At 40.4% G+C, this 27,653-nt stretch overlaps 1 protein-coding gene across 1 annotated transcript in view; it reads left to right on the forward strand.

Moving 5' to 3' along the window:
• Positions 1 to 2,343: 2,343 nt before the first annotated feature.
• The window catches only part of LOC126161694 (potassium voltage-gated channel protein Shaw-like), a 325,252-nt gene continuing 299,942 nt past the window's right edge, over positions 2,344 to 27,653 (forward strand). The window contains exon 1 of the mRNA XM_049917709.1: positions 2,344 to 2,418. The gene's annotated coding sequence lies outside the window, so the exon portion shown is untranslated. The remainder of the gene's footprint in view (positions 2,419 to 27,653) is intronic.

The following is a 27,653-nucleotide window of genomic DNA, read 5'->3' on the forward strand; positions in this document are numbered from 1 at the left end:
GGTTCACCTCCGGTGACATCTAATGATCAATTCCTCATTACATAGCAGTGTCCGTACCAAGCAGTATAGTGAAGAAAGTTACATCAAAAGCTATTTCTAATACGTCGCGTTTCTATGTTCTGATATTCCTCTTCATCCTTACGTTATAACAGAGTTCATATTCGCTATAGATTAATGGCTCTGTGTCTGTTTTCGTTGTTATAGTGATGTAATGTAAATTTCTATGACACTCTATACTGTTAGGCAGGGGGAGGTTTAGCTATTCTCGTACACGTTCGTTTACCTTTGCGAAGTATTCTTCAAACGCTTTACGCGAATCTGATTAGTGTGTTGCGTTGATTAACGCTATAATTAGAAACACACGTCGTTCTACATCATTCAACTCTGTTAACAGATTTTTTTTAAATGTTCGTATCTACAAGGGTTGGAACATAAATAGTGGCAATTATTTATTCACAACCGATACAATAGAGTTACATGTTTGTCCGCAGCTCGTGGTCGTGCGGTAGCGTTCTCGCTTCCCACGCCCGGGTTCCCGGGTTCGATTCCCGGCGGGGTTAGGGATTTTCTCTGCCTCGTGATGACTGGGTGTTGTGTGATGTCCTTAGGTTAGTTAGGTTTAAGTAGTTCTAAGTTTTAGGGGACTGATGACCATAGATGTTAAGTCCCATAGTGCTCAGAGCCATTTGAACCATTTGAGTTACATGTTTGCACCTGTTACTGTCCTTCAAAGAAGTCACGAGCGTTATGTGGAACCCATTGTCAATTATGTGGAAGGCGTAGTATACCGTTAGCAGGGCCTCTTCTGTTGATGGTGCGAATGGAGCGGTCTAAAAGTATGGTGATTCTCGTGTACGACTGTGATGATGTTATCCTAACGCATTACGTTCCTCCACGACAGACCGTCAATGCACAGTATTACTGTTCATTTTTGGAGCATCACCTGCGACCACTTTTGCGAAAGACGCGGTGACACTTTCTGTCCAACCCACCCATTATTTTGACGACAATGCGCGGGCGCATACAGGGCAAGCTGTGGCTGCTCTATTCGGTCGATGGGACTGGGAAATACTGTACCATCCACCATACTCCTCGGACTTAAATCCTTGTGATTTTGATTTGATTCCGAAGATGAAGGAACCACTTCGTGGCATGCGCTTCAGAACTGTTCCAGAATGAATGGCTCTGAGCACTATGGGACTTAACTTCTGAGGTCATCAGTCCCCTAGAACTTAGAACTACTTAAACCTAACCAACCTAAGGACACCACACACATCCATGCCCGAGGCAGGATTCGAACCTGCGACTGTAGTGGTCGCGCGGTTCCAGACTGTAGCGCCTAGAGCCGCTCGGCCACCCCGGCCGGCACTGTTCCACAGTCCGCCCCGGTAGCTGAGTGGTCAGCGTGACAGACTGTCAATCCTAAGGGCCCGGGTTTGATTCCCGGCTGTGTCGGAGATTTTCTCCTCTCAGGGACTGGGTGTTGTGTTGTCCTAATCATCATCATTTCATCTCCATCGACGCGTAGGTCGCCGAAGTGGCGTCAAATCGAAAGACCTGCACCAGGCGAACGGTCTACCCAACGGGAGGCCCTAGCCACACGACATTTCCATTTTTCCAACAGGCAGTAGACCGCTCCATTCACGCCATCAGCAGAACAGGCTCTGCTAACGGTATACTACGCCTTCCACATCGCTGGCAACAGATTATACACAATGCTCGTGACTACTTTAAAGTGCCGACTGGTGTGGTCGAGCGGTTCTAGACGCTTCAGTCTGGAACCGCGCGACCGCTACTGTCGCAGGTTCGAATCCTGCCTCGGCCGTGGATGTGTGTGATGTCCTTAGGTTAGTTACGTTTAAGTAGTTCTAAGTTCTAGGGGACTGATGAACTCAGATGTTAAGTCCCATTGTGCTCAGAGCAATTTGAACCATATGAAGTACTTTGAAGGACAGTAACAGGTGCAAACATGTAACTCTTTTGCATCGGTTGTGAATAAATACAAGCCACTATTTAAGTTCCAGCCCCCGTATATTTAATATGGGGGCGGTTGGATTGATTTGACTGTGATCTGAACTAAGCACCTCTAGAATTCGAATACCTGACTTGAACGCTGCGATAAAACTTTTGTAGCAACGCATGTAGCTGGTGCTGTTCATTTCTTTCTTGCAGTTAATACACACATACAGATTTGTCTCATTATTGTGTTTATTTAGTTCTTATTCTTTCCGTCACTTCATTAGACGAATCGTTGTCTTGCGCATACAAGTGGCCACTTTCTTGAAACCTCTTTGGGCCTTCGAGAGACGGTGTTCCTAACAGTAGCTTCCTTTCTGTGTTGCAGGTGGCGAGAAGTGTTGTAGTCACAAGCAGGGAAATTCAGCCTAGCAATTGGTCGACTACACAGTGACGACTCCCGTGAGTATCTTACACCACGTTGTCTAGTCATATAAAAGAGAGAACTCTGCAAACTCGATTCCATCTGTGCTCTGCTTTGCTAAATACGAGGCTCCGTGCCAGATCGATTAGCTGCTTTACTCGCACAGCATAAGGCACAGCGAATCGCAAAACCTCGTTTGCAGTATTTCAGAAGAGTAAGTGGCTGAGACACACAATCTTTGCAGAGCCTCCTCTGGTTTAAACTCAGTCTTATGTGACAGTCACGACAACAGCTCCTATCTACTGACGCGTAGTTCAGTTCCGATAGATGTTCGTTTCATGTAAACAGTCCATAGACGCTATCCGATACCAGTCTGCAGACAGAAGCATTATCATATCTGTACACGCGCCAACTACTTTTGTTCCTTTGAGCTTAGCGTCAATACAGGGTTAGATAAGTATTTGTATTGAATCCTGACGATCATACTTATGCGAAACTCTTCGCATTATTCTTTTGGCAAAGTGCTAGACAGACAGGTTGACACTGTCTTCCTCCAGGGTTCGAATGATTTATAACGTGTGTGTGATGAACACTGATACAGTCCAATGTTGTGTTTCTGATTTTATGGATGATTAACGAGATTAAAATAAGGGAGAAAGTGAACTTCAGTACCAGCGCGTTGTCTATACGTCGTAATAAAGCCAAGAACCGTGCCGAGGTTGGTATCCTAGTTGAAGCACCTGATTACCTGAAACAGTGTCGTTTGCTCCACTTCATGAGATAATATTAAAAAGTTTACAGCTTGACTCAATTATGGAAAACAGTCAGCAACCAGTAGCTCTAATTCTATTAGTTTAGTCATATTGAGTGTGAAAGGGTGATCTGTATTCACTTTCTTAGAAGAAGAAAAACTTCTTAGCCGAGATCGGAATAAAACACTGTACTGAAGATGACCCGTTTCGGTAAAACTATGTTACCATTATATTACTGTTTCTCTTACCACTATCTGTCTTCTCAGTCAAATAGAGATCAGTACAGTAATCTGTTTCTGCCATCAGGAAAACAAGCGTTTAGAACTAAAATAGAATAAATTTTACTGGTAGAAGCTGCGCAAAAATATCCGGCCCAAGCACAGACACTGACGCTCGTGCTGTGCGAAATCATCCCTCTATTCCAGGGCCGCCCACGATGTACCAAACCACATACAGGCTAGATGTGCGGGACGCGTGTGGGCCGAGGATTAGCCCTGTCGTGTTGGCATTTTTCGTTTGGCACAGCTCCCTTCAGTTCGGCAGAATCGTTCTGTCAACTAGGTATACCGTTCGCTATTTGTTTGTGATATAAAGGAAGCTGACAGCTTCAGTGGCTGTTTGCACAAAAACAGCTAGTCTAGCGATCTGTCGCCACAGGCCTTTAAAAATGAATGGTAATAACAGACGAGAGGGATCAGAATTCTCAGTATCTATTAGGGAGTCGCATAATCAAAGGTATTCCAAATTTGCTATGAAACGACATTGTAACACCAAGCAAAAATTATTTAAAGATTTACTTACAATGAAAAAGCAAAATATTACAGCGATCGAAAGACAGGATTCATTTCAATGGGCTGAACTAAGAGTACTGTGACTTTAAATATTACCGTAAAGTGCGTTTGTTAAATCAAAGAACATGCCTGGAACGATCTTTTCAATTTAAAACACGTTATTTTTTAACTTCTGAAGGGGCAAGGAATGTAGGAATGAAAATTAGAACATCCAGAATAGACGAAGACCTCGCATTTTATGTGGTCTTGACTGCACAGCAAGGTGAGAAGCAACTTATTTGTGATCTAATGGAGGTGCATTAAAAAGCAAATCGCGTTTTAGAAGGGACAAATTCTGACAAACGAGGAAGTCCAGTTCCCTAAACTCACTGGCGTTAAAGAAAACGCGAGGTGTGAAGAATTCATTACGGCCTTGAAAGAATTACAAAGGCAGTTTCTTAAATTTTTTTTTTTATTCCGACAGTAATAAATCGGTTTTCGAGACCGTTTCCCATTTCGGCTGATAGGTCCCCTGTGCATCTTCAGTTGGAACTGATTCTTCTGTAGTGTAATTCTTATTTTGGAGACAAAACCTTTTATGTTAGAACTATCCACGGCATCTACGTTGTTTCCCCCAGGTACAGTTTCCACATCTCCATAATGAGGTTACAAAAGTGCTATCATATTTCGATCGACAGATTTGTGTGAAAGACCTTCTCGATTACGAAATTAAATACGTCAGTGGCAATCCGAGTGCGACAGTCTGTGGAATTGTCGGCGTCTGTCCGTATGCCAGCAGTTTGCACCAGATAATAACTATATTGTGTCTCCAGCATATCAGAAATAATTAAACAACACTCAAAATTTCGTTTGTGATCCATGTTTTTGAGAAGTATGCAATATGAAACCAAGTTATATGCAATCCTACTGCATTGCCAATTGAATACAGTGCATTCGCAGTCCCGCCATGTTCCTCTTCTTTCCGCTCAGTCTGCGTGCTGTGGAAGCGGGGATGTATGCAGGCAGGTTGAGCGCTATGGCACTCATGACAGGACACGAATTCGTAGCCACCCCTGCTTTCTCTCAAAGGGATGGCTACTTCAGCTGCCAGTCGCCTGCTGAACTGCATAGCATAGCACCATAGAGTTCTTAATAATCACGCTACTTTGGTTGTATGTAATTCCGTTAAATTTATGTTGCAAGAGCCAATCGAGGAAAAAAAATCTCATTAAAGGTATGCTTAAGGCGTTACAAGAAACGCTTGCTACTTCAATTGCACATTGAAAAGAATGAAGAGAGAGACGTAAACATAGCTACAGAATATTCCTAGGTTTCACTACTTCGTGAAGGACACATAATAGAGAAAAAAATTTACATAATATCTACGAACAGGTTGTCACGGGAAAAGTAGTAAGCTACAATGTCCGTAACACCAAATTTTTTCTCTCTTTGTATGAGATTGCTATCTGGCGCCGTGTGGTCAGAGTTTTACTTCGGTTGATCCTTTGTATATGTGATTATTTATTTTTGGTATTATTGGTTGTACTGACAACTTGTTAATACGATCTTTTGCAAACTAACTAACTGTAGCTTACAAGTTATGTGAGATATACGTTTGTGCGTAGATCTCAGCTGTTGAAATGCACCTGCTCTACTGTGCGAATGCTTTTCAAAAGAGAGTCCCTGCCATTACTGTGTCATGTTTTAAAATATGGGCCAAGTTATTTTGTCTACATACAGAGTAAAAATTAGAAATTTGAAAATATAAGAATTTAAAAATAAAATAACAGAAAACTTTGCTAAATTTAGAAAACATAAAATATTGTCAATCTTGCAGCACAACTAATAACAGAGACATTAGATGTTCGAATGAAAACTATGTAGCGTATCTCACACCCAAATTTTATAGAGTTAAGTTTTATCATCTGCTGGGATGTTTTTCTTCACAAATCTTTAGTCGCACTGTAGTGAGAATACTGATATTTAGCTCATGAATCTTACTATTAAGAAAACATACATTGATAAATTTCCAAACTTCTACTTGAGTAGTGGAATGTCGTTCATTCTAACCGGATAGTGAAAGGTATCTAACACGTAATGGTATGAAGTAAAGGAAAACTGGAAAATCTGTGTTTTATAATGCATTTTACAAGTGAATAAAGGATATTTTCTTTATGCAGAGTTATTCACAGCATAGCAAAGAATACTTACAAAAAATATAGACAGTCTTGTACATTTTCATCATAATGCACTGAAGACATGAAGTAGGGTTACTTGTTACTTTTGCATAATTATTGTAGATTTGTAACGAAAATTAAAGCTCTGGAATATTCTGATATAGTGGACTGGTACTTTAATTTTATGCTTGCTACCAAGCAATAATCAGAGGAATAAAGAAATTGTACACTCCTGCTTGAAAATTACCTGAAAAACGAAACAATTTAGAATAGAAGAGGTTGAAAAAAGTCATCCAACAAGTTGAAAACCAAAGGTTTACGTAGCTCTAGACCTAGCTTTCGACATTTGTAAAACTATCTTCTTCAGAAGGAATGGGTCTTGCTACATCACATGGTGATAAACTACATTGGCTGAAGCCGAGTGGCTCTTCTCATATATAAAACTGATATAAAAACCAGAAGCATCACATGCCATGGCTTAAGACAGCAGCCAGATTACATTCGGTGTACGTCATGTTTAAGATTGTGAATTCAGAATAGGGTTCTAAGGAGGAATCAGCACTTTTAGAAACGTTGAAATACTAATAGCAATAGATTGGAGAGCATGAAAACTGGCAAGGAAAGACATCAAGGATGCTGCTAATAATTAATCTGTAACAGCCTAAGAACACATAAATAAAATTTTTATGTTACAGACCCTATCAAGTTAATGGGATTATCAGAATGCTAATGAAATAATATACTTACTATTATTGCAGTTAGGTTACGGTTTTCTACTGTAACGAAGATCGTCAGCTGTATGCTTGGTTGCATACTGCATATTATACAACAGGGCAGGTGAACGTGAGATAAAATGAGAACTTTCGAACTGACAACCAGGATAGGTCATATGACGCTGTTATAAATCTTTCAAAATCTGCCAGGAAATCAGCTGTTTGGACAATGACTTTCGAAGCACATGACTGCATACATGACTCAAGTAGGTTAAACTAGTATGAAGCAATGCCCAGTGCTGAAAACCACAGTCTTATGAAGAGCACGCTGTGTGAAACATTGATCCAGAAAAGACAAGACAGTACGATCCCATACTGAAAATATGTGATTGCAGGCTTTCTCGGCGTATTTCCGCTGTGAAATCTTCTCTGGTTATCAGACGAGTAGCGCCGTCCTCTTGTTGTAAGGTTTAAATGGTTTCCATATCCATGGAAATAAAAGAAAGGTTCAGGAGTGGAATTAAAATACAAGGTGAAAGGATATCAATGATACGATTCGCTGATGACATCGCTATCCTGAGTGAAAGTGAAGAAGAATTAAATGATCTGCTGAATGGAATGAACAGTCTAATGAGTACACAGTATGGTTTAAGAGTAAATCGGAGAAAGACGAAGGTAATGAGAAGTAGTAGAAATGAGAACAGCGAGAAACTTAACATCAGGATTGATGGTCACGAAGTCAATGAAGTTAAGTAATTCTGCTACCTAGGCAGTAAAATAACCAATGACGGACGGAGCAAGGAGGACATCAAAAGCAGACTCGCTATGGCAAAAAAGGCATTTCTGGCCAAGAGAAGTCTACTAATATGAAATACCGGCCTTAATTTGAGGAAGAAATTTCTGAGGATGTACGTCTGGAGTACAGCATTGTGTGGTAGTGAAACATGGACTGTGGGAAAACCGGAACAGAAGAGAATCGAAGCATTTGAGATGTGGTGCTATAGACGAATGTTGAAAATTAGGTGGACTGATAAGGTAAGGAATGAGGAGGTTCTACGCAGAATCGGAGAGGAAAGGAATATGTGGAAAACACTGATAAGGAGAAGGGACAGGATGATAGGACATCTGCTAAGACATGAGGGAATGACTTCCATGGTACTAGAGGGAGCTGTAGAGGGCAAAAACTGTAGAGGAAGTCAGAGATTGGAATACGTCAAGCAAATAATTGAGGACGAAGGTTGCAAGTGCTACTCTGAGATGAAGAGGTTAGCACAGGAAAGGAATTCGTGGCGGGCGGCATCAAACCAGTCAGTAGACTGATGACCAAAAAAAAAAAAAAACCATGATATTCAGGCGTAGTATCGGGATGCAGGTCGCACATAGCCGTGACCTATCCTTCGTCCGAGATGCAGGAGGCTCAGCAACAGACTACTATCCGAACACGAATCCTCTCTGATTGATGACAGTAGGCCTCCCTTGATGGGTTGTCCTGTCGTTGTACTGATATAGAATGAAACCACAGCAGCTAGGAAGCTAGCGGTTAGATTTTCTTCATCTTCCTCAGGTTGTTGAAGTACTCGCTGGGTGGTATATCCTCAGGGGAAGCCTTCTTCCTTCCTGACCGCTATTCCTCCTTCCTCCACTTTTCTGAGACACAGAAAATATGTTCCCAGTCATCGGGGTGAATACAGGATTGGCGTTAATATACTGAAAATCATTATTTGTACGGACAGTAATCGGCTTATAGCCTCTTAGACCCCCGGACCATCGTCAGAGAACAAATGAATGTCGCAAATCAATTTATCTATGATTACAACATGCAATTGTCACCAGACGATTGGCCTAAAAGTGTTGAAGGCCAGTTACTGTCCAGGAAAATAATATTTTGCAGAACATCATGAAAATGTTCCCTGTTTAAGGTAATAAATAACCCAAAATCAGTTCAGTATTTCATACAAGATCGGTTCTCGAAGTGAGATGATTCCCACTTCTGTAATTTTTTGATTTAATAGTCGAGAGAGCATGAGCCGTGACGACAGCAAGCGCAGCAGGTATGAGCTGTTTTATTATGGTGAAGGGAGGACCTTTTTCAGACTGGTAGTAACTGTTTCTGCGCTCATAGTTTGACTTTGCTCAGAATACATCAAGAGAGTTGTGGGCGATCAGTGATAACAAAAGTGGAAGGTAAGAACGTTCTATGTAGTAAGAGTTGTGAAGCAGTCTACTATGCGTACGAGTTTCTGCAGAATGAGGCGTGAAAATCGAAGCCACATATTGCTGAAACTACAGGTGTAGTTGTGAGTAGCGTGGAATGCTTACAGCAGGTGTGGCCAAGAATTCAGCAAGCGAACCGTGTTGCTGCAAACGTGTATAGCTCTATGGCTTGGCTGAACACTTGGTCCACCGCCATACGACGTTGTCTGCGCGTGACGAGGGGAAGAGAGGAACCTGCGAAAGTATCGCATTTAGATGGCAGTTGCAAAAATGAGTGAACTAATGCCTGGGACGAAATCACATAATTACCATATTGTTACGAACTCTTGTAAGTTTCAGAAACGCTTCTGAAGCAGTTCAGTTCCAAATCTCGCATCAACCTCCTTCGTGGTAATTAAAATTGCTTTTTAGGATAATGTCGATAATGATGCACCTGCAATTCTTTCGGCAAGAGAATATCACTAACTGGCGTTCACGAAGAGTAATCGGTTTCCGAAAGCTACCTACAATGTAGAACAGTACTACCTTGTTAAAATAAACAAGTAAAAATTCGAAACGTTTGAAATTGATGCTGTACTCGCAAATTAAGCGCCTAGTAACTAGAGTATCTCCTTACCAATTCACTGTAAGTGCAGACCATCTAATTTTGTAAGAGAAGTATGTTACATTCATATTGAAATCGAGGACAAGTTCCGTGCAAAAAGTCATGCCGAGTGAGGTTCATGTTGCAGCATTTACGATATTACCTGAATAACAATAATTATGATTTAGCACCGTTTTTAATAGTGTGTTAACGTTTCTATCTTGGCGTATTTCAATTGAATATTGTCGGCCGTGGTGGCCAAGCGGTTAAAGGCGCTACAGTCTGGAATCGCGCGGCCGCTACGGTCGCAGGTTCGAATCCTGCTTCGGGCATGGATGTGTGTGGTGTCGTTAGGTTTAAGTAGTTTTAAGTTCTAGGGGACTGATGACCTTAGAAGTTAAGTCCCATAGTGCTGAGAGCCATTTGAACCATTTTTTTCAATTGAATATTTGCTTGTATAATTTAAGTTTTTTTTAAATAATGATATACCAGTTAAGTGAGATCAGAATTATTTATCTAGAGTAACGCATGTATGTGTGGAGGTAGGTAATAACAGTGTCGCAAGTGGGATGAAGAGGAGCCTGTGTTAGTCTGGATGGAAATATAACTGCGTATGTTAACTGTGCTTACCTTTAATTGTGGTTTTCGACTGTAATGAAGTACAAATTTTTATGAAGTGTGTGGAACAGGTGGCGGTGAATATGACTTAGGCGCGAATAGTACCCTACGCCACACACCGCTTGGTGGCTAGCGGAGTATATATGTAGATGTAGAAGGATGTGCATGGTATGACGTTTAACCCTCAGCTACCAGAACGTTTTTGTCTCACTGAATACCGCTGGAGTCATCTAGCCCCAAGTAATTCACACCAGATGTATTGACTATTTTAATGAACTAACATAACACTTTACAGTTATTGAATGTAACAGTATTGATTCTATTTTAATAAATATTATGTTCAAGAAACAAAGAAAAATTACGACTGGATTCATACAGTGATACTCAGTGTAAACACAATACATTTCAATGTGTTGTTGAAGCCTGCCTTCACATGAACTCTACCCAAATGGAACACTTGTTGTTATCGGTTTGCCCTCAAGTGCATATCTGCAGTTTAAATTTTCACGCACTCTTTTATAAATCGTTTATGTCGTATCGAGAAGCCATTAGTTTCCGGAATAATGTTTATGACAATTATTTTCTTGTTTCTTTGCTCTCTGATAGACCCTTTAGTTTGTACTTGTAACAGTCGAACACGCTGTGTAAGGGGACTTATGTGTCAAGCATAGGACAATTTCCACCTTAATACGCTTACGAAAAAAACTTTCCTAGAATCTCAGGAATTTAAAATCATACGAAAATTCTCCAAACCGGTCAAAAGCTTCTATTCGCTCATTCGCTAACCAGTATTGTGCGGAAATACAAGACAACTGAAGCCCGAAGCTTTAAATCTTGCACCTAAAAATGACATATGACTCTCAAATGTAAGACTCAGAAACAAACGCACCTAGTGCTGAAAACAGCTGAACTAGCTGAAAACGAAGAAGACGCCAGCTCCTGGTGGCATTCAAATTCGGTTAAGCTGAGACTACGCTCAGGCGTTGGCCTCTTCCTTAGCTCGCATTTATCGTGAATCTCTCCCACAGCGAACAGTTCCAGACGATTGGTAAAATGCACGGATGTGCAAAATTATAGATCAAGATCTCTGGCTTCGGTGTACTGTAGATTCCTTGGCCATATTCGAAGCACTGAAGTCCGGTAGTTCTCCAAATTAAATATTTTGAGGATAAAGTCCGCTCCAGATCAAGATCTCTGATTTCGGTGTACTGTAGATTCCTTGGCCATATTCGAAGCACTGAAGTCCGGTAGTTCTCCATATTAAATATTCTCTGAGGATAAAGTCGGCTCCAGCCTGAGAATGGTTGCTGATGACGCTGTTACGTCCGGGAAAATGTCATTGTTGATACCGGGTAGAATTTCTATTTGGTTTGATGACTGACAACAAATTTTCAATGAGGATAAATGTATTTAATGAGGATTGGTAGGAGATGTAGTTCTGTGATATTCTGTTTCTGTTAATACTACGATAATTAGCACAGTCGCACCGATTAAATACTTAGGCATGAGGTTGACAAGCAACATGAAAAGAAGAACAAGCAAATGAAATTATCTGAAAAGGCAGCCGCCGATAACAATTTGTAGGAGGCTTCTGGTAATTTGTATAAAAGAAACGTGTGAGAATAATTGTGTAATCTTATTCTTAATATTGCTCGAGAGTCGGCGATTCCCATGAGGTCATAATGAAGCAGACATCGAAGATATTCCGAGGCGCGCTGTTAAATTGTTTATGGAATGCTTCGATCAGGACAAGTATTAAGGAAATATTGAGCTTAGAGAGAAGCTTCAAATGGTTCAAATGACTCTGATCATTATGGGACTTAATATCTGAGGTCATCAGTCCCCTAGGCTTAGAACTACTTATACCTAACTCACCTAAGGACATCCATGCCCGAGGCAGGATTCGAACCTGCGACCGTACAGCAGCGCGGATCCGGACTGAAGCGGCTAGGGAGAAGCGTTATTAAAGACGCTTAGAGAAACAGCATTTACAACAGGCATCAAATTGCTTCTGTCCTTCATTTCACGTAAAGACAAACCGAAAAATTAGTATCAGGGTTCATACATAGAGAATATTTTACCTCATCCAGTTACGATCAGAACTGGGAAAGGAAAGGCTACCAATTGTGTGAGGTACTCTCTGCCATGTCTTCCACTGTCTCACACAGAGCGCACACGTTGACGCAGAAATATGTTGAAAGGAAAGGCTACTAATAGTGTGAGGTACTGTTTGCCATGTAATCCATTGTGTCACACAGAGCACTTATGTTGACTTAGAAATATTTCTAATTTTAAAAAATGCCTTCAGCCACAACTTTTCGTATTTTATTCAGTACACGATGCAGTTGTAATTCGTCTTAATACATGCTTTATTTTTTTCTCTTGAATCAGATGAAATGCGTATTCCTGTCACGAAAAGGTGACTGAAGGCGTTTTTTAATTAATACCTCGAATGTACTGAATACAGTCACGTTTGAAGCAACGAAATACGGATAAAATTAAATTTCTAATTTTAATACTGAACATTGATCATTTTTCGTAGTGAATTTAGAATTTGGACCACAGGAAGCTATTTGGACATAGCTTTATTGCAGTGGCTAAATTCTAGGGTCGCTGGCACAGAAGTACTGAAGATTTGATCGGATTAAACATTAACTCGTAACTTGTGAATTAAGAAGCTGACTTTGCAAATATTATTGACAAGATTCCACTTATAAGTAAGTGTTGGTCATTCAAATTAATAACCGATTAGGCGGCGTGCTAAACATGTCAACGGGCACAGAGAGTACCATTTTCTTGGATTAGCATTTGAGCGCATCTTCACAAAGTAGGTGGATAAAACGCCATCTTCATTCAGTTGGCAAGGAAATAATACGCGGATTATGAATGTTGTTTGTTTGTAACATGAGTTTCACAAGCTGCGACATCGTCGCGAAAAAACACAGTGACCCGTATAAGTAATAAGTTTCCTTTAATTTACGTCTATGGTCACAATCTTTTCTGTTTAACAGATTACCGGTTTCGGTCTTTAATGAAACCGGTAATCTGTTAAACAGAAAAGATTGTGACCATAGACATAAATTAAAGGAAACTTATCGTAAGATGAGTGTCTTATATATCATATGAAAAGGAGTACGATCTACCATTTCTTGTTTGTCGACAGCTGAGAAGGGATTCAACATTTCTGAAACATTAATTACAGGAGTTTGTAACTAACTTGAGGAACTTAATGCTATAATGGCTGGTTAACCTACGGCAGCGAGCCGCAGCTGCTCATAGCGAACAAATGGTGACCCAGAGACTTTTTGGATTCTTCTGGTCAGTTCGTTGATAACAGGGTGAAGTCTATAAATATCCCCCCCCCCCCCACCTTCACTCCCGCCCTTCTGGTCGGTTGGTCACAAAGGCCTATGGGTAATGGGAAAACCTAGCTGGAATTGGGCAGGTAACATGCTTAGAATATTCCGTTAGAGCAACCCTACACGCTAATGGCAAAGATGACGACCGTTGCATACACTACTGACCATTAAAATTGCTACACCACGACGATGACGTGCTACAGACGCGAAATTTAACCGACACAAAGAAGATGCTGTGATATGCAAGTGATTGGCTTTTCAGAGCATTCACACAAGGTTGGTGCCGGTGATGACACCTACAACGTGCTGACATGAGGAAAGTTTCCAACCGATTTCTCATACACAAACAGAGGTTGACCGGCGTTGCCTGGTGAAACGTTGTTGTGATGCCTCGTGTAAGGAGGAGAAATGCGTACCATCACGTTTCCAACTTAGATAAAGGTCGGATTGTAGCCTATCACGATTGCGGTTTATCGTATCGCGACATTGCTGCTCGCGTTGGTTGAGATCCAATTAGCAGAATATGGAATCGGTGGGTTCAGGAGGGTAATACGGAGCGCCGTGCTGGATCCCAACGGCCTCGTATCACTAGGAGTCGAGATGACAGGCATCTTATCCGCATGGCTGTAACGGATCGTGCAGCCACGTCTCGATCTCTTAGTCAACAGATGGGCACGTTTGCAAGAGAACAACCATCTGCACGAACAGTTCGACGACGTTTGCAGCAGCATGGACTATCAGCTCGGAGACCATGGCTGCGGTTACCCCTGACGCTGCATCACAGACAGGAGCGCCTGCGATGGTGCACTCAACGACGAACCTGGTTGCGCGAATGGCAAAACGTCATTTTTGCGGATGAATCCAGGTTATGTTTACAGCATCATGATGGTCGCATCCGTGTTTGGCGACATCGCGGTGAACGCACATTGGGAGTGTGTATTTGTCATCGCCATACTGGCGTATCGCCCGGCTTAATCGTATGCAAGTGTCATTCGTTACACGTCTCGGTCACCTCTTGTTCGCATTGACGGCACTTTGAACAGTGGGCGTTACATTTCACATGTGATACAACCCGTGGCTCTACCCTTCATTCGATCCCTGCGAAACCCTTCACTTCAGCAGGATAATGGACGACCGCCTCTTGTAGGTCCTGTACGGGCCTTTCTGGATACAGAATATGTTCGACTGCTGCCCTGGCCCACACATTCTCCATATCTCTCACCAACTGAAAACGTCTGGTCATTGGTGGCCGAGACTATCTCGACACAATTCGCCAGTCACTACTCTTGATGAACTGTGGTATCGTGTTAAAACTGCATGGGCAGCTGTACCTGTACACGCCATCCAAGTTCTGTTTGACTCAATGCCGACGCGTATCAAGGCCGTTATTATGGCCGGAGGTGGTTGTTCTAGGTACTGATTTCTCAGGATCTATGCGCCCAGATTGCGTGAAAAGGTAATCGCATGTCAGTTCTAGTATAATATATTTATCCAACGAATACCCGTTTATCATCTGCATTTCTTCTTGGTGTAGCAATTTTAATGGCCAGTATTGTAGTTTTGAAGCCTGTCGTTCGTTCTTGATACAAATACGCTTGTAACAAGTTTGTCGATACATCAGTTAAAATACCAAATAATGTCAAATTACTAGCACTATGCATCTTAAGAGATTTAAAGTGGAATGATTACACAAAAGCGAAAGAAGAAGCTAGACTGATATTTATTGGGAGAATTCAAAGGAAACGCGTTGCACTCACGAAAGAGATAACTTACAAAGCCTGCACTCGACCGTATTTTATTACTCGTCATTGGCGATCGTATCCAATAAGTTTAGTAGAGGACGTATCCAATGAATAGCATATTACGTGGTACGTTCGTTAGTAAATGTGGTAGCCATACGATGACGTTGATCCAACTCCACTGCTGGAAGGTACCAGGGTGGAGTTCAGCATTACCGATAAATTTACCTATAAAATTCCATCAGTGTATATTGCAAGAAGCATAAGGCAACATGTGGCTGATAGAAGCTTCTAGTAAACTATCGTACATGTATGTTACGTCTGTACTATTTTAAACTAAAAATGTCTCGTGAGCGAGGAACGACCGAATTGCAGTTTTACGTTCTTAACTAGTAATAAATTTTTGGGAGAAATTGTGGGACATTCTGAGGATTCCTGGCGTTTCTGGAACAACTTTTTTCTTATATGCGAAAAGAAATTGATTATCACTGTCCTGTAAACACCTTTGCCTATCGCCAATTGAAGAGTTCGGTGGAAGAAAGTGGTAACCCACAAGAGCGCATTTTGAGTTATCTAATGTGGTATATTTCGTTACATTCCAGCTGAACATAAGTACGATAAGAGAACAAAACTTATATAGAAGACAGTTATTTATAGCGGTACATATGGAATTACTTGTTTTTAGAGTTTGGTGCATTCGAATGTACAGCGGATAAGGTGACCAAACAAATCCTTACTAAATTGAAAGGTAGCATTCTCTTCCGTTAATTCTTTCAGTTCGGATGCAATGGTTCCGAAAATTCCTCAGTCATTCAGCCTAAGATGATCTTCACTTTCTGTAGCCATATATAAAAAATATAAATTTTATTAATTGACCGGTTTGAGGAGCCTAGCGCCCTTCTTCAGAAGATTGTAACTATTGATTAGTAACGAGCGCCATAGATAAGCAGGTGTATGCAGCATATTACTGTAGTCCTTACTGGCGATACTTTCTTTGTTAAAGTTAATATACTCGGAGATTTTGAGGGTCACAGTTTATTTTTCCTGTTCACGTAGACGGTTCTTTATGTCTGGCTTGACCTAAAGTTTAGTACTTCGTCCATTTTTAGCAACTATACTTCTGTTTGTTGTTAACATCAACAACCAGCTGCACGAAAAATTTTATTTCTTTACCGGTTTCAGGTACCTAGTACCCTTCAGCAGATGATTGTAATTATCGTATTATTAGGGGGCGTCAAAATTAAGCAGTTGTATGCAGTATATTAATGTAGACGTGTGAAGCATAGTGCCTGCACAATTATAACTTGTACCATCTTTGTACAGGCGCTAAGATCCTCATGACTACAATAATATGCTTCTTACATCAGGATTGATGCTGCCTAATAATGTGAAAATTATAGTCACCTGAAGAGGACACTATGTGTCTGAAATACATAAAGAAACAAAATTTCTTTTGCTCAAGTGATTGTTGATTTCTTCAACAAATACAAATAGAAGTGCTGAAGATGGATAAAGTGCAATATTAAAAATTTTGTAGTTTAGGTTGTGCTACCCATTGTACCACGTATCAGCTGCTTACTAGTATTCAACCAAATATCTAAACGGTCTTCTAAAGTCACGAAACGCCTTGCGGCACGGCAAATGATGAGTGCTCTTACAGGTGTCTGGCCAAAATTGTTCGATACTTTTGTTGTAGCTTACAGGAGATCATTACTTGTTACCTAAGACAGGTAAGGCTTATTAGTATGAAGGCGTACATCCTGCGTCTAATTCCTTATAACTTAAAAGTATACTGTAGGAAATTCTGCAACCAGGCAAAAGTTTGTTAGAAATGATTTTACTGTACCGCTACTAGTTTCGGATCTGGGATCATCGTCAGACGATACCTCTACCTATTACAAGTGTGTGGACAGGTTTTCTATTCCGGTCCATGCCCATCCATGAGCTAAACTAAATACAAGATGGCGGGTACACTTGTTTACATTGGGTAATGATTTGGCGTGCCAAAAAAACATGATATGTTTTATCATACTTCTGAACTTACTGCGAAGACACTTCTTCATAGTACAGATAATTATGTTCGGTAATGCAGTTAATTGCTTACGTTTGAAAGATGCTGGTAATGGTCAATGAAGAACATTCTCTCTGTCAATTAATTATTAATTCTAGTATTTCAGTTTATAGAAGTTGTAAGAAATTTTTTAGGTACATTTAAGTTCTTTAATTCTAGTTGATAATTGATGATGAAGTCTGGCTTATTGCGAATGTGGCTGTATATTTCTACTTCTTCTAATAAATTCATCTACACTCCCTTTTTTGGCAAAATGTAATATGTGTAAGTGTTCTTCAATGCTTATCTCTTTGTATCCGTGTTATGCCAAGTGAGCAGTGAAAGTGGATTTATTTAGGTTGATAAGCCTGACAGCATTTATGTGTTCATTGTACCGTACGTTGGAACACTTCCATGTTTGGCAAATGTAAAATTTGCGGCACACAGAACAGTTTAACTGATAAAGACGTGTCGTGTACTTAATTCTTTGAGATTAAGCTATGAATCATTTTCGCTTTCACTTTACTTTCAGTGGAAAAAGTAATTTTGATTTTTTTTTAGCACGGAATACATTTGCAATCTGGTTTGAGACCTTACTGATGAATGGTATATAGACATGTTTCACAGTTTTGAGGAGCTAGTTGGTGCTACAGTGTTGTTTGATGTGGTCATAGAGATCAGCTATCTTTGTTACAATTTTTATTTATCTTTTTAATCGTCTTCTGACTGGTTTGAAGTGGCTCGCGATGATTTCCTTTCCTGTGCCAACATCATCTTTTCGCAGTAACAATTGCAACCTTCTTACTTAATTATTTGTCGGATGTATTCCAATCTGTGACTGCCTTACAGCATTTACCCTCTACAGCTCCCTCCAGTACCCTTGAAGTCAATCTCTAATGTCATAAAAATGTCCCTCTTGTTATTATATTTGTTATTACTTCTCTGTTGAAGTTTGTGATAGGGCCGAAGCTGTAACCACTACTTGAGGCTATTCGGTTGATTGATTTTAGTTCTTGTAGCTTATCTACAGTGTCCAATAGGATTTTCTTCATTCCGTTGGGTCTTACCTTATAATATGGTATTTTGTGATCCTCAGGGCGAAATGGTGAGCTGTTGATTGTGACGGTTCTAGCGGCTTTTCTGTATAAATTTATGTTTATCACTGTATTAAGTAATTCTTGAATCGAAGAAATTTATGCCGTTTTCACTTTCACGCTTAATATTAAATTTTATATTTTCGTGTAGTTCGTTAATTCCATTGCAAATTTATCAATGTCTTCTACTATTCCATCAAACAAGATAAGTATACCGTCCACATAGTGTTTGTAATATAAAGACTTTGGTCGTCAATAATATATCCTCTTTCACTATTTATAACAATTTGCCATCGCTGGAATAACTTTTCGATTCCGGGACTTTGGGAATCACGTGGTTTCGAGACGAAGAATTTGTCGAGCGATGTGCGGGGCGCGTTTCATCCGAAAAGGAAGTTTCTTGAAGTTTGTTCGATAGAGAGCGGAAAAGGTGGAAATCTGAGGGTGCAAGATCAGGTGAATAAGGTGGGTGCTGAACGACTTCCCAATCCAACCCCTATATAGTGTTTGTTGTCAGTCCAGCAGAATGCCGGCGACGTTATCGTTAAGTAGCGTCATTTCACGCGGTCTTCCTGGTCGTTGCTCTTAGGCTGCATCTGCAGGACATCTCTTTTGTTAACAATAAATGTCAACAGTGACAATTATACCTCGCGGAAGCAATTATTAGTACCCCATGTCTACGCTATTCCAATATATGCACAACGCTATTTTTCTGGATGCGCGGAGGTCTTTTCACGGGGAGTTGCTACTTTATTTGGTCTCAGTACTTCTTTCTTTTCCTTATGTTAGCATAAAGACAACATTTCTCGTCGCTATTAACGTTATACGATAAGAATGGCCGGTGTTGTTCACGAGCCACTTGATGTTGAGCAAGCAGAAATCCACATATTGCCAGCCACTGATTTTTGTGGTTTTGGAGAGAACCTTGTAGGTGGGACAAATACAGCTATGAGTACTCATCTTGGGTATTTATAAACGCTTCAGCTGCATTTTGGTCCGTTATTACTGTACCACTACCGGTTTCTTGGCGTTAAAGCCACATCTTCAGGTGACATCTCTATAACAATAAATCCAGAAGTAATAAGAAGGAGACATACATTCGTATGGCCTAGAGCATGAGGTACCCATACACCCAATTTTTGAAACTTCTCCATTGCATGCAAATGTCGCACGGCGATGGAATGATCATAGTTCACTACATCTGCCAGTTAGCGAGTACACTGACGTGGATCACTGTGGATTAATGCGTTTAAACGATCATCATCGAACCCCGGAGGTTTTACTGAACGTGGAGAGTCATTAATGTCAAAACGATCCGGCTTACAACGAGAAAACCATTTTTTCCCGTGATCTGTCCAACGGTATTATCCACATGCATGACGCCAATGTTCCTGGGTGCCCTCCTGCTGTCACTCAAACAGAAGACTACGTTGAAAACTTTCCGGTTTCTACGTCTGGTACTCCATTTTAGAGGGTCCACAGCTCCACTCACTATCTCCACATGACGATATGTAAACTCAGATTTCAGTACACAGCTACAAATAAGAAATGACAATCGATAAATAAACCCACAGCAAACGGAACACCAACATGCAAAACAAAAAGCTACGAATTTATGCACCAACCTGATACTTTTTTTTATAGTCACATTGTCTTTGAAAAAAATGTTTCTAAATGATTTACGTAAATTATGGCTGGCTGGCTAGCCACACAACTGTCCACTGTAAGGCCATCCTCCTTTTCTTGTTCAAAAAATAAAGAGATGAAATAATTATGTAGTATCACAAAGGTTAAAAATTTAACAGGCTCGTGAATTTCAGATAGACTGTATTTTATGTATTTAAGGAAAGATAAAGCATACAAAGTGCTTCACAATTATTATAAAATATGTGAGACAGAAAACAATGGTCAGTCAGTGATAGTCGAAGAAAGTAAAATGATGGATGAAAGTTATCCAAATAAATAAAAATTATGGCTGAAGTATGGCTGACGTTCCTTGTTTCTGATTGTAAGCCTGAGGTGTGATAGTAAATCAACTGTACTACTGTGAAAACAAAGCTGCCCTTTAATAATAACTAACTGGCATAACGAAACGAGAAGTGTTTCACAGAGCAGACAAAAGATAAAGGAAAAGTGCTGCACAGGATCATTAAATAAGTAATTATTAAAAACTATGGCAAATTTCAGAACGTTAGCTTGTATAGTTCCACAGAAAAGGTACATAATACCTCAAACAATTCAGTTTACAGCAATTCGTATTTACAGTTTTTATTTCAATTTTTGATAATATTGTTATACATCTGTTCACCTAATGTTGTCCATACCCATTATCTTTCCCTCTCCTTCCTCAAATAACCTCTTCTCTGTCTCCTTTGCCAAACCAACTTTTGCTTTTTTTCTTCTGCTGCCTGAACTTTGTCCAGTCGCGCTTCATTGATGCTTCTGAGTATCTTCAGTGTGAATACACCTGGATGGAATGCTAGTCTCTGCAAGCATTTAATCCTTCCTCCATTTCCACTATTGAGCACTAGACAGGCGTCACACCCAGCTGTCTTTACAACAACCGAAGACAGAAATACAGTTTTTGGACAACGCATCCATATAAGGTGATTGTAGCTCTCAATTGTATTCTATGTTTTCTCTTGAGCACATTTTCTTTATTTGTCAGCAGTTAGGATTGGCTTCTGCCTGAAGATATTTGCACCACGATATGTCACGAAGGGAATGTGGAATGTTGAGGATTATCATCTGTGGAAAGTTTGTGAAAGATTTTGCCCACACAGCTTGCTGCATTGTTTTCATACTATGTAAGTTATCCTTGACAGCTTTTCCATAGTATATTTGTAAAGTGTGAATATCTTTGTCTGTCAGTCTGTTATCACCTCCCAGTGGCCTTCCATCACAAGAGACACACAGGTCTTCACTACACAGTTTCCTTCTTCCCCTTCATTGTTAATATTTACAGCTGCCTCAAAAGATGGTTTCATGTCCTCCTTGCTTTGACGCCTCCTATTTCTGCCTTCTGGCACTTCCGCGATCAGCGAAGTTGTTGTCTCCTTTTTCTATGCCCAACCATTATTCTTCACCTCGTTGAGATGCGTAAAAGCGAGGCAACAGAACACTATCTGTTATTGCAGTCGATACTTGTTGATCAATTCAAATTATTACCATCAGCTAGCTGCGTTGCTTAGAAGTTACAGACAAAGATACTCATTAACCGTTACTAGGCGACCGATCTGTGTTTCGAAATGAATTGATATCTTTCATTTTGCGTAGCACATATACACCGAATTAATTCCTTCAAAAGTCACAGGTTCATTTAACACAGTTTGATATAATTCACTACAATGGATAGTCTAGCTTAGGCCGGAAAATAAACGTCCGAACAGGGACTATAACCGAAAGTTGAAGAAATTTACTTTTAACTAGCCAGATTTCCAATGAGGTTCAATATTTGACGCAGTGGCCTGTGAACTTAAGTCTCGAATATTCAGAACTATAGAGCTGAAAGCTTGGACACTAAAATCTCGAACACAGACTCCCAGACGCTAAAGACTCACAGATGCTAGAGAGTAACAGACGTGAATGACGTTAACAATAAATGCATTGGTTTGTACACTAGTTATGAAATAAAAACTCTTTGAATAAAGTCCCTTGCTATTTTGCTTATAATTCTCTATTCCACTGGCTCTTATTGTTCCTTTACTTAATTCTTCTGCTTTAAAACGAGATTTCGTGATATATATGAAATCTGGGAATTGTTCATGGCCAGTTCGAATAAATTTTAGTTTCAAAAAAGACCAGATATGTAACGAGGGGTTACATTTAACTCAATCTTAAGAGCACAGAGGAGTGTTTCGTTGTGACAGTAGCTGGTGGAGGCACCTTCATTAAGCCACAAAACAAATTTATATCTTTTCTGCGTACACCAAGCATCTCATGGCATAACACAACCTTGTATTCTTCATACATCTTTCCATGGTGAGCAGAAGTCTTGAACTGAACATAATATTTACAAACTTTACATAAAACATGTATATAACTCACAGTGCTAATTCTGTCGCTGACATCATACAGTCTAAGGCCCTTAAACCCACAATCACCACTTGAAAATGAAACAATAATCATACGGGCAAGTATTTCTATGTCAGTTAACCTAAATCCACTGGGAAACTCGTCTTTTTCACTGTACACAGCATCGTCAGTTCCTTCACTAATTTTCTTCTACCATAAACTCAGTAACTTTGTCGAAAATTGTTCTTCACACTTAAGAGCTATACTATCGAAAAACAACATTATAAACAAATGAACAAGCAAAGATAATCTTTATCACAGCCTTCTAAACTCATCCGCAGTTCGTTTTCATTGCGTGAACAAAAAATTAACGCACAAAAAATTTCTAGCGTAGAGAAGGTGTGGATCACAGCATGTAAAGAGGGAGAATGGCAAGCGCAGACGCCCAAAATAACTTTTTTTAAACATATTTCTAGTCAGAGTTCGATTATGATACTTCACGATGTTATTCTTAAAGAATAATTCTAATAAACTACGAAATTACGGAATACAAAATATTCTAATTTTTTCGCAATTTTGCCTTTCATCTGCCCTTCACAAATGTCCTACCATCCTGTCACTTCATCTTGTAAATGTTTTCCGTATATTCCACTCCTCGCCGAGAACCTCCTCATTCCTTACCTTATTAGTTCACCTAATGTGCAACATTCTTTTGGAGCACCACGTCTATTATACTTCGATTCTTGTCCGTGTCTCGTTATCGTACAATGCTTTGCTTCAAACGTACGTTCTCAGAAATTTCGCCTTAGAATTAAGTCCTATGTTTAATACTAGAGCACTTCTATTGGCCAGAAATGCCCTTTTCCCAGTGTTAGTCGACTTTTGATGTCGTCCTTGCTCCGACTGTCATGGGTTATTTTGTTGCCTTAGTAACAGAATTCCTTAAATTCATCTACTTCGGGATCACCCATCCCGATGTTAAGTTTCTCACTGTTTTCATTTCTGCTACTTCTCACTACTTTCGTCTTTCTTCGATATACTGTCAGTCCCGTGCTCATTAGATTGTTCATTCTATTATGCAGATCCTGCAGTTATTCTTCACTTTCATTTGGGATAGCAATGGGATCAACGAATCTTATCATTGATATCCTTTCATCTTGAATTTTAATTCTACTCTTGAATATTTCTTTAATTTCGAAACTGCTTCTTCGATATATAGATTGAAGAGAAGGGGTGAAAGATTATATATCTGTCTCATACTTCGTGTTTGATCTTCCACTTTTGTTATTCCCTCTTGCTCCTTGTATGTATTGTATATTATCAGTCTGTCCCTATAGGTTACCCCTATTTTTCTCATAAATTCGAACATCTTGCATCATTTTACATTGTCCAACGCCTTTTCCAGATCTACAAATACCATTAGATCACAGACAATTTTTACATTTTCACTAACGCTAGATCCTTTATACCATCCATAAGTAGCTTTGTCTTGATCCATATTACAACGACTCCGGCTCGTCAATACACAAGGCATATTACAGTACAAATAAGAGGTATCAATATCTTTATTAAAAACCTCTCCTACATTGAAAGTGAGGTAAGTAATCACATCTAAAAAGCTCTCCTACACTGAGGTAGGTAATCACATGTCGATTGTTGAAACTTCCAAGGCCATCAATACTCTCAGTACCTCCACAGCAGACAAGAGCCACGGTAGGCCTTCCTGCACCTGGACCAAATTTATCATTACTAGTTAGCGTAAAATTGAAGATACCACAACAACAATAAAAAGACCATCAAGGACAGCATGTCAGGTAATCCCTCTGATCTTCACTTTGTTGTTCTCCTTGGCCACGTAGTCAGTTCATTGTTGTCAGTGGCCTTGTGCACAGTAGCGCGAGAGACAAATTCGCGTGAGGTTCAAAGTAAAATGAACACGTCTCAATGAAAACGTCTCATAACAAAAAAGGTTTTTAAGACCAGAAGTTCACAGCAAAGTTTGTCGAAATCGGTTGTCTCAAATAAAGAAACATTTTATGATATCTAAGCTGCTGAATGTATTTAGCATGTAAAAAAAATCGCTCCTTCAGTGTTCTCAAAACAAGACACTTCAGTATATTGATTTTCCTCAGTCTTGCTTCAGTTATCAACCGCAAAGTATTAATCCCCTCTCTGGTGCCTTTACCTTCTCTAAAGCAAAACCGGTCGTCATGTAACACATCCTCAATTTTCTTTTCCGTTCTTCTGTATATTATTCTTGTCAGCAGCTTCATGCAAGAACTGTTAAGCTGGTTGTGTGATAATTCTCGCAACTGCCGGCTCTTCCGATCTTCGGTATTGTGTGGATGATGTTTTTCCCAAAGTCACATGGTATATCGCTACACATTTTACACAGACACGTAAAAAGTCGTTTTCTTGGCACTTCCCCCAACGATTTTAGAAATTCTGATGGAATGTTACCCATCCCTTCTACCTGAGTCAATCGTACCTCTTCCACGGTTCCTTTACATTCTGGTTCTAGTACTGCATCCCTTATCTCTTCCATATCGAATTTTGTTGCTTCTTCTGGCAGGTCATCAGACATGTTTTCCCCTCATAGAGGCCTTCAATGTACTCTTTTCGCCTATTCGCTCTGTCCTCTTGATTTAACAGTGGAATTCCCACTGCACTCTTAACGTTACCGTCCTTTAATATTACCGTCCTTGCTTTTTGACTTTTCTATATGCTGAGTCAGTCTTTCCGACAATCATTTCTTTTTCGATTTCTTCACATTTTCCTGCAGCCATTTCTCCTTAGCTTCCCTGCACTTCCTGTTTATTTCATTCCTAAGTGACTTGTATTCCTGTATTCCTGAGTATCCATAAACATTTTAGTACTTTCTTCTTTCGTCGATAGACTGAAATATTTCTTGGGTTTCTTCACAGTTAACTTCGTTATACCTATGTTTTTCTTTCTACCTTTTGTGATTTCCCTTTTTAGAGGTTCCATTCCTCTTCAACGTACCTGCCTGCTGCGCTATTCCTTATCGCAGTATCTATACTTCCAATTGCGTAATGCTTCTGTACCACACTACTTCGCGCATTTATTTTTCCTGATTATTCTCTTAAATTGCAGCCTACTCTTCATCACTACTAAATTGTAACCTGGGTCTACATCTGCTCCAGCGTACGCCTTACCATGCAATATCTGATTTCGGGATCTCTGCCGACCATGATGCAATCTAAATGGAACCTTTCCCATCTTCCGGCCAAGTGTATCTCCTCCTCCTGTGATTTTTAATAGAATATTCGCTACAACTAACTGAAATTTGTTACGGAACTCAGGCTCTCTCCTCTCTCATTTCTAGTACCATGCCCACATTCTCCCGTAAGTCGTTCTTCTACTGCTTCCCCTATAACCGCATTACATGTCCCCACGACTATTAGAACTTCATCTCCCTTTATGTATTGAATTACCGATTCAGTATGCTCATATACTTCCTCTATCTCTTCGTCTTCTACTTGCAACGTCGGCACGTATACCTCAACTATTGTTGTCGGGGTTCCTTTGCTGTCGATTCGGATGAGAACAAACCTGTCGCTAAAACTGTTCACAGTAACTCACTCTCTGCCCTACATTCCCACTTATAACGAGTACTATATCCATAATACCGTTTTCTGCTGATTTTGACATTACTAATTTGACCAGAAACCCTTGTCGTCTTTCACTTTCACTTTATTGACCCCTACTACATCTACGATTGACCCATAGCATTCCCATTTTCAGATTTTCTAGTTTCCATAGCACGTTCAAATTTCTGACATTCCGCGTCCCGACATTACACAAACGGAATTTTATGTTTTTTGTTCCGATTGTGTGATAGAAGTTCTCTTCTTGAGCCCCACTGATACTTGCTTTCGGCCGCATGCGGCCAGCGGGTCACGGTCGGACACCCCTGATCTGGGAGCAACAGTTAGATGAAACATTCAATGCGATAATACTTGTGTAAGAAAGTGGTATTTATACGAATCTGACTCATCGTTGTTTGTGAAATAACGTCGCTTTTTATACTCTAATTCACAGCAATTTATGGTGCGAGATGTGGTTGTTTGGAAATCATGACACCACCACCTCAGCTGCCCAGCCCTACAGCCCTGGCTATGCCGTGATCGTGTAACAAATACGGTTTTCAGGAGACCTGTTTGCTATTTCTGCTGTGTCAGCATAATCTGCTTCTTAGACGTTAGCACCTAACTGACCCCTGCCACTGAGTTTCCTTGTGTCACCCTGGCGTGATACCTCCTGCTAAGCTGCTCACAGGGCTCTTTCCTTAAGCCAGGTTAAGCTGTACGAGGTGCATTCAAGTTCTAAGGCCTCCGATTTTTTTTCTAATTAACTACTCACCCGAAATCGATGAAACTGGCGTTACTTCTCGACGTAATCGCCCTGCAGACGAACAAATTTTTCACAACGCTGACGCCATGATTCCATGGCAACGGCGAAGGCTTCTTTAGGAGTCTGTTTTGACCACTCAAAAATCGCTGAGGCAATAGCAGCATGGCTGGTGAATGTGCGGCCACGGAGAGTGTCTTTCATCGTTGGAAAAAGCCAAAAGTCACTAGGAGCCAGGTCAGGTGAGTAGGGAGCATGAGGAATCACTTCAAAGTTGTTATCACGAAGAAACTGTTGCGTAACGTTAGCTCGGTGTGCGGGTGCGTTATCTTGGTGAAACAGCACACGCACAGCCCTTTCCGGACGTTTTTGTTGCAGTGCAGGAAGGAATTTGTCCTTCAAAACATTTTCGTAGGATGCACCTGTTACCGTAGTGCCCTTTGGAACGCAATGGGTAAGGATTACGCCCTTGCTGTCCCAGAACATGGACACCATCATTTTTTCAGCACTGGCGGTTACCCGAAATTTTTTTGGTGGTGGTGAATCTGTGTGCTTCCATTGAGCTGACTGGCGCTTTGTTTCTGGATTGAAAAATGGCAGCCACGTCTCATCCATTGTCACAACCGACGAAAAGAAAGTCCCATTCATGCTGTCGTTGCACGTCAACATTGCTTGGCAACATGCCACACGGGCAGCCATGTGGTCGTCCGTCAGCATTCGTGGCACCCACCTGGATGACATTTTTCGCATTTTCAGGTCGTCATGCAGGATTGTGTGCACAGAACCCACTGAAATGCCAACTCTGGAGGCGATATGTTC

Source organism: Schistocerca cancellata, chromosome 2 (assembly GCF_023864275.1).
Source record: "Schistocerca cancellata isolate TAMUIC-IGC-003103 chromosome 2, iqSchCanc2.1, whole genome shotgun sequence".
In the NCBI taxonomy this organism is placed as follows: Eukaryota; Metazoa; Arthropoda; class Insecta; order Orthoptera; family Acrididae; genus Schistocerca; species Schistocerca cancellata.